The sequence below is a fragment of the Grus americana genome, chromosome 2, assembly GCF_028858705.1.
Source record: "Grus americana isolate bGruAme1 chromosome 2, bGruAme1.mat, whole genome shotgun sequence".
In the NCBI taxonomy this organism is placed as follows: domain Eukaryota; kingdom Metazoa; phylum Chordata; class Aves; order Gruiformes; family Gruidae; genus Grus; species Grus americana.
Window position 1 is genome coordinate 152,034,121 of NC_072853.1, and position 8,846 is coordinate 152,042,966.

Here is an 8,846-nt window from a genome sequence, read left to right on the forward strand (position 1 = left end):
GAGCTGTGGAGGTTGTGAATAATCCTGCATGCACCGCCCTGGGATGGAAAGCTACGTGAAGCTCATCACTAGCAGTAACATAGCTCCTTAAATATGTGTGATTGCCTGTTGTCCCAGCAGACGCAGGACAGACGTGCTCCATATGGGGTTTCTGAAGTGCACGCCTGGGACTACACTACCGGCTGCCGAGGAGGAGGTGGAGATAATTAGAAGGACCCTGCCATAAATGAGTAGCTCAGAGCTCAAGTGTCAGCTGCCGTGGCTGGGGCAGGAGTGGGCTCGCCGAATGCAGGCAGCGTTCCTGTTTTGCTAGCTAGGTAGCTCCACAGAGACTGCACAGGACCTGGGCAGACAAGGGGCATGAAAGCATCAGCCTAGCAAAGCTGCAAGTCTCTTAGGGTACCTGAGGGCAGGGTGGCACAAACCAGTCTGTTCCTTTACTTGGAGGAGAGGAGGGATTTAAACTCAGAAACACCAGCCTGCTCAGCGAGGTGCAGAGAGCGAGCTGCTAATGTCCTGCAAAACAGGCAGGCGTGTGCAAGGTGAAGGCAGGGAAGAGACTTACTTCAACGAAAAGAGAAACCTGTGTGCATGCTATGGATAAATGCATTAGGCAAATTAATAGGGTCAGACTACAGCGCATGTCTCTGGTCAGCTTCTGCTTCCCCGACGCCCTTTAGGTGCATGCATCACCCTATGGCCTTGACTCACGAGTTGACAGTGGAATGGCTTCAGATTTACTGTCTCGTGTCCCGAGAGGAGATGAGCTGGAGGCACTGACATCACTGGGAAAGTGGAAATAATCCTTAATCTGTCCGCTCTGTATTACAGCAGTATGCCAGTGCTCCCACAGGAGATGTGCTGGGTACCATGGCTGCTCAGCACCGGCTGAGGGGTAGCGCAGGACCCATTCCCACCGCGGTCAGCTTCCCACAGTACCTGCCATCTGAGCCAGCCCAGCACTGCCAGCACGCTGACTCAGAGCAAGCACAGTGTACAGGCCACCTCTGCTCTTCACGTTTTGGTGACAGTGCAGCTATGCCAAGTCTCATCCTCCGCTAAAGCCTTGTACCCTTCCAGGCCTTCTGTTTGGCTCCTCTCCCAGCAAAATGTTCCCTCGCAGGGGCTGGCAGGAGAGAGGAGAGTAACCCTCATATCACGGCGCTAGCACTTTTAGGTGGACTTTTCTGCTCAGAAAGGCACTGAGGTCCTGGTAGTCTCTCTCCCAGACACCTCAGAGGAGAGGGGACAGAAGATGACTGAGTCAAGCGGGGGGAAGCATGGGGGGACAGTGCCCCGCAGACAGCAGGCATGTCCCTGCCCTGCAGCATGTCAAAAGTTGCCTGGATGGGGGAAACAAGGCTTCCTTCTGTCGTTTCTTCCAGGCACAAGAGATAGACTGGGAGAGCTGCAGGGACAGGGAGTAAAAGACACTGTGTCATGGCGAGGTGGAAATTATAAAAGCCATTCCCAAGACCTTGCAAGATTGGGAACAGAGGTGAGGTAAGCAAGCAAAGGAGGAGGAAGGGTCCCATGGCTCTGGGACACCAGCTGGATGTGAGGGTGCAGGCAGATGCTGAAGGGAGACAAGGTTTGCCTTTTTGTGACTGCCTTTTTGTGCATCAGACTCTGCTCTCCATCCAAAACGTGGGTCAGCAGGCAATGGGATACAGGGTGGCTCAGCTTTCTCCTGCCTCCTGCCCCCCTCAAGCTTCACGTCCACGTGGAGCAGGACGTATCTCTAGTCCAACCCCTGCTCCACACAGGGTGGATTACAAAGTTACACTTGGTTATTTGGGTTGTCCCATTCAAGCTTTGAAAATGTGTCCCTGTATCTGTAAAAATACCAATTTACAAACTTAAGGCAACTGACCTTATAAATTAGACTTGAAATTGTGCATGCAATCTTATGCACTCAGTTGGTTGCTCGTCTTTTCAAAACTCTGGTCTGAAACTGTTATGTTGCTGTGTGTGCATCACTTCAGCTTAGTATTCACAGCCTCACGAGCCTTGGGAGATGAGCACCCAGCTGGGAGTGTTATGAAGATGAGTCATCCTCAACAGGCCAATATTTAATAGCTGCACATGTTTCCCTGGTGCCTCATTTCATAATCTTTCAGGGGCAGAGGTGATGTTGCCTGAGACAACATTTGCAAATACAATACCAACAATATAATTTTGGAGAAGATGATCTGTCTTTATGGCTTCTGGTACAAATTGCTTCTGCAAGAAGCTTGACTGTGCTGTGACGACTTTTCACATAGCAGCACTATCCAGTTCATTAAAACCATTTCCTAAACATAAATAAGATCTTTTCTGATTAAAAAGGCACAATGAAGTACTGTAATCATCACTATTGCAAAATCTTGAAGAATAGTATCTACTGAAATATGAAGGCTGGGCATGCAAAATGTTAAAGTCTAAGAGAAGGCAAATTCCAGCTTACAACAGCTGGAGTTAGCTGAAGTTTCCAAGGAACACCACATTTCCTTGCCTAAATCCAGAATTTTCCTCCTTTCCCCAGGCAGCTGAGGGATGAAAGGACTCTATTGCTGACCATCTCCAGCAGGCCTTCCTACCGTGCTGGTTTCATCTCTCCCGTGTCCTAACAAGTGGCCTGGAGGTGTGCGTGCAAGTGGGCTCTTGCTCATGGACCCATGGAGGGAATTGCTGAGTGGTCGCTCCAGTCCTCTGGTGTGCCAGAACATGAGGCGTACAGGGATGCCGGGCACGCGCGTTAACTCTGACTTCAGGTGTTTGAATGTGCAACACTGCCCAAGCGCCCACCTGGTAAATCAGCGCTGGAAGACACACACACCCCCCTTCATCATGGAAAAAAGAAATCCTTCTGGCTCCATCTACAAATTTCATGAGGCACAGGAGGAAATACCATGCCTCTCTTTAAGATATGCATGCTCGGAGACACACCTCGAGGCCTCCTCCTTCCAGCTCATTTCTGACTTCTTATCAAACCTGCCCTTATTCACGTGCACTACAGGGAAGGCTAAGAGAAGATGCCACAGTTAATACTGGAGTCTTCCTGCAAGGCTGGAAAATAAAACCTAACTGGGCTAGCAGTTGCATAAAACAGTGTAGAAAGGGAGCCAGACCTTCCTGAACATTTTTAACATTATTTGGGTCATTTCCCTTCCCTGAAATGTTGCTCTTTTGGCAAGACGAGTTGTTGATGTGTTGCAGCCAAAGACGTTTTCATATGTCTGTGGAAGAGCCAACTTGACTTCAAAGGGTACTTCCTTCCTTGCTTGAAAAGATCTTTTCTTACACAGAAACTGGTTCAGTTTTCCCTGACAGTAACCCAGTGCATACATGAAAATGGCATTTGGCTAAGTCTGCCTGAGACAGTGAAACCTGGTTTTCTGTTCTTTCGAAATTACCTACACTCAAACCCACATGGATGCAGCGTACGTGTCCCTCCACAGGGGGTTTGCAGGGCGAGCAGGGAGCCGCTTAGACCATACGTCATTACACGGGGTTTCTGGATCATTTTTCAAACACATCCCTCAGTAGGAGCCTTCGCTGGCATCCCTGGAACTCTGGTGTTGCCACCTCTGTATGCCAGAAAGCACAGCCATGGTCCCCACAGTGCCTGGCCCCGGTGTCCTGGCAGGGTCTTGCCCGGCAGATGCTCCTGGGGATCCCACTTGTCCCTGGGCCACCAGCATCTGCGGGATGGGAGCACGGTGCTGCTGGGCTGCTGTCATCCCTGGGACACAGCTACGCTCGCAGCCATGCCCAGGGCAGCAGCTGAAACCCACCATCTCCAGGCACTGTAGCAGGAGCTCAGCGGGCAATGGAGCCAAGGGTCCCCAAACATCTCCACCTGTGCCACTAGGGACAGTCAAGTCATCTCCAAGTGGCTGGTGATCAAGTGCAGAGGCAGAGCCATGGTGCCAGCCTCCCCCAGCATCCCTCTGCGCCTGTGGCAGAGGGCCACCAGGCTGGCTGGCACTGCGGGATGTGCGGTGCCGTGACTCACGGGGACCAGACGGCGTTGCAGAGGGACACTGTGGGATGGGCTGGCATGGGTGATGAGGACACCAAGTTCAGCTTGGAAACTACTATTATTATGCACAAAAATAAGACACAACAGCTCAGTGGCTGGAGGGGATCTTTATACTGCTGGTGGATAAAGGCTCGCAAAGCAGCATCTGCAGTGACGGTGTGGCACAGGGTCTGCTCAGGGTCAGCTCTGCCATGAGCTTACGTGTACCAGGACCACATGCAGCAGCTCCTGCTCACTTGCGGTTTAGACAGGTGAGAGAGGAGCTGACAAAGGGAGAAGACTTACACTGGGAATTCACACACTGGTTTTGAAGACTTCCTCTTTGGATAAAACGTTTTTTTCCTCTCCCCTCCCCTCTCCTCTCCTCTTTTTGGGGGGCAGGGGAAGAAGAAAAGTTGACCTTGGCTTACTGTAAGTGAGAGTTACAGGAGAAGGCAAGCCTTCGCACTGCCAGCAGCCTCAACAGGCCCCAGGCTGCTTGCTGGCTCCATGGAGCTCCAACTCTGCCGGAGGTTTGATGCACGCCTTCCTGCCGCCCCCTCCTCTTGGGCTCTGCGTACATCTCGCCAAGTCCCTCCCAGCCTGTCTCTCATTTCCATCCCTCACCCTTCTTCGGCTGCATGCCACTTCAGTGGGTGTCTTGCCATCAGCACCAGGAGGGATTTTAAACTTTTCAAACATCGCCATTTTTTTGAATTTTTCGTTTTGGCAAAGCTATGCCTAGTGTTGTAGCCTGAAAGTGGGCCATTGCCCTGCTGTGCATGGACACCATGACAGCATCCTTCCTCTGAAATGGGCTCCTACTAGAGCAAGACCCACACCTGAGATCAAATTTGTGGGTGACTGTGATGCTGCTGTTGCATGTAGCTTTGACGAGGATCAGCTATGCACAGCTGTTTTCTCTTGCACATCTCACTCTGGAGCATCCCTGGCTCATCCCCAGCTCTCTTCCCTCTGACAGCCTCTCTGCGGACAAACCCACCTTCTCCTGGGCACAGCTCAGACCGACCCCGTGGCCGTGCCACCCCACCGCTCCAGTGGCACGTGGTGCTGCCTCGCGCGGGAGGTGTGGGGTGCAGTTGAGCAAAGGCTGGCGGCTGTCACGGCAGCTCACCTCCTCCCCGGTGAGTCACCATGCCCCAGTATCAGTCGGCAGGGCTATTTCTGGTGGCCAGCCCAAAGCAGCACGAGTGCATCCATGGGACTGTAGTGAGCCACTCCCAAGGTCCAGCTGAATTTTTTTGGGCGTTGCTGAGTTTGGCCAGCACATGCTATTTATAAATGACTTGTTTTCCTTTTGCCCAAATTATTAGCTTTGGGTGGTGGCAGTTTTAGAAATGGACCTTGCTGGGCCTTTCCTGTAAGGAAAAGGATGCTCGAGCTCCAATTAGTGCTTTGGTGCTTGTTCACCAGGAATTTGCAAAGTCCTTCCTTGGGCATGGGATGCAAAGCAAAGTGCAGGAAGCCAAGTCCTCACCCCCGGTGTCTGAGCCTGCCTTCGAAGCAGCTGGTAGAGCCCCAAGGGAAGCTGTTTCCAGCCATCCATGTGCAGCACTGTGCGGCTCCCTACACCGCAGTCCTTCCCAACTTGGTCTTCCCAGCTGCTGCAGGGGTTACACCTCCAGTGTCCCTTCCCCAGCTGCCTCTTTGCCTCTGCCATTTAGCCAGAAAAGCAATACACTGTTTTCCCCAAGGTCCCACCAAAGGGATTAGCGCTTGGCCAAGGGCCTCCGTCCCCATCCTCACCACCACCACACATGGGCAGGTCTGGCAAACTGCCCTGTGGTACTGTAGCATCTCTCCAACTTGCATTTGGGTTAACAGGGAAGCTCATTTAGCCCCCAGGCAAGAAAACCCTTATTTCTACTTCTTCCAATTGCTCCTCCCAGCCTCTTCTCTTTGCAGGATTAGAAAATCAGGGGCCCGAGTTTAGGAGATAAGAAACCTGCAGAAACAAGGCAGCGAGCAAAACTCTCTCGCTTGCAGGAGGCGTGGGAGACAGGAGGAGGGGGCAGGGGGTACAAAGATGCAGCTGCTACAAGAAAATGGGAAAAAAGGGACTTTGACTTCTCTCTCTCCTATGTTGTTTCAAAGGCATGACCTAAACCCGATCTTCCTTCATGAACAGAGTGAAGAGTTCAGCACTTCTTCACACGATCTCCAGAGCTGCTGTGGGCTGCTCACATCAGGAAGCCCTGCAGAGGAGCATGGTGGCAGGCTCGGTCTCAGGGTCACAAGCTGATCTGAGGGCACGAAACCTGCTAAGCCCAGGAGGAGAAAAGGCATGTCTGGCTCCCTAATTTCACCAGTTCTGCAAGCAGTGGGTTTCTGCACACACTTGTGTTTTCCTTTGCAGCTAGCATGAGTTTCAGTGTCCCCCCAGGAGAAAACAAAACTACACACCAGAAATTAACACAAACAGAGACAAATCATTTGCAAAATCCCACAGCTCAGTGCAGACCAGCCACCCCTCTGGGGCTTGTGCTGGCAGGGTTTTCCCCCATCCCTTTTCATTCCCTCCCCCTCACCTCCAGCTTTGATCGCTCCAAGTGCACAGCTGCTCAGGCAACCGAATAGAGAAACAATCTTCCCCCTCCCAGGTTATTTCTAACCCACTTCATTTCCCTGATCTTGTTCCCCAGGTGGTGGCACAAACAGGTGAACCACAATGCAGGGATCACCCACTGTGGGATATACTGGAGGGATATGATATGCTTGGGACATGATGTATTGCTCCAGAGAGAAATCCCTGCTTAGCTGCAGCCTGGGGCTCACCTGAAAAATAGTCCTCAGCTATTAGAAAGCTCACAGAGCTGGTAGCAATGCTTGGTGTTCAGTGTGCCTGAACAGCTAGTTACTGACTGTGTACCAGTCCTCTGAGACAATATTTGTCATGAAGCCTCATACTGTTTAGACCTGTGGGCGTGCCTATACAGAGCTATTGGTTCACTCAGCCAAACCTTATCACCTATGTCTGGCAATACATAAACTGTAATTACTTTGGATAATCTGGTCACTTATTTCTTGTATAGTGTGAAGATACATAACAGCCGTATACTAAGAACAAATGAGCCAGTCCCCATGTGCAGATTTCCACGCTAAATTATTTAATTGGGTGGAGGAGAGGAGGGTGGCATCAAAGAAAAAAAAAAAAAGAAGAAAAATCAGTGTAACATTTTTCAAACAATGGTAAAAGCACACCCCACCTCACCCCGATCTCATTGTTGAAGTACCTAGCCACTGCATAAGCATTTGCATAACATCTAGCCACTATTTGGTGGGGATAAACACCTTAACTTTATAGAAGGGAAACTGGGGAAGAGATTTTGAGCCCACCTCTAGTTACCTGAAAAGCTGCTTCCTACTAATTCTGTGAATCTCATTAAAGACCAAAAGCCATCAGCTGAAGACCAGAAAATCGAATCCAGGTGTCTCAAGGCAAAGGTGAGCATCCAAACCATTTGGTCATGTTTTCTTTAAGTCAGCTACACTGAAAGTCTGATCCCTGAATATCCTGATCACTACAGCCAGGATAAATATGAAGAGGGTTCCCCTATATAGCTCTCCTCAAAGCAGCTAGTCATCTAGAGATTTTGCACAAAGTAGTGGAGCAGGTGGGTTATTCCCAGCAGGATTTTTTGCAGCAATTAACATCAGGACTGAAGCACTGCACGTTGTACACAACTGCTGTGCAACAACCATGCAGTTGAGGAGTGTTGGGGTCTGAGAATGAGATTTTGTCAGAAACACTCATTGTCTGTTACCAAAATCCATCAACAATAACTTCAAACCAACTCCCCAGTAAGTGGAACAATGCATATAGTGTACCCGGGCCACAGTAGGGGAGGCTGGCCCAAATACAGTCATAGCCCCACACTGTTTTCAAAGATGAAAGAACAGAGTGACCACGTCTTAAGGCACTGAGCTGGATTTATTCATTTGACAATATCAGTATCAAACTAGAAATCATCTGTTTAAAGATCATGTGTTAGATAGGAGCAGTATTAAATAACAGACATATGAAAAAGAGACTGTGCTTCAGAAAAGATTCAGTGTACAACATACATAGTATGCCATTTTAACAAAAATGCTCATAAAGAATCACCTTAAGCATCAAAGAAAAGTTTTATAAAAGTTTACGTTCTCATCCCATGGGATGTACAGAACTATGCAGTTTACATAGTTTTATTATCATCCAAAACATCACGTTTCAAATGTACGAGGCACAGCAAGAACAATATAATTCCATTTCCATAGGAACATAAACACAGCTTGTCACTAATGACACGCTTTCCAAACCATAGCATTCACGGCAATTATACACATGTACAATTTTAAAGTATTAAAAAGCAAGAGTCTGGAGCTTGCCCACTGTTACCAGTAGGGGATAACATTTGCTCTACCCTTGAAAACTACTGAAGATACCCTTGCAGTAGCAGTAACATAGGAATCAGGTAGAGTCACTGCCGTGCTTTGTCAGGGTCAGCTTGCTGTGCTATTCCGAAAGCTAACCAATAGAGCCAGTGAAGGATTCCCTACACCCACAGAGAAGTGGAACAGCACTCTGCTTCACTCTGACTGCCCAGGGAAGATGCAAAGTTAAAACACATCCGTAACCAAGTGATGCTTTGGCTCCAGAGATAGCTGATAGAAATTAGCTCAGCTTAAGGGAGGTCCTGATTTCCATTAAGAATGACCAGAGACTGGCCAAGTCTCAAAGACAGAACAAGACTGAACCAGTCTTTGACTGGTTAAATAAAGGACTTTTTTTTTTTTTTTTTTTGGAAGGTTTTCCTCTAAGGACAGCTCAGATAGACTGAAT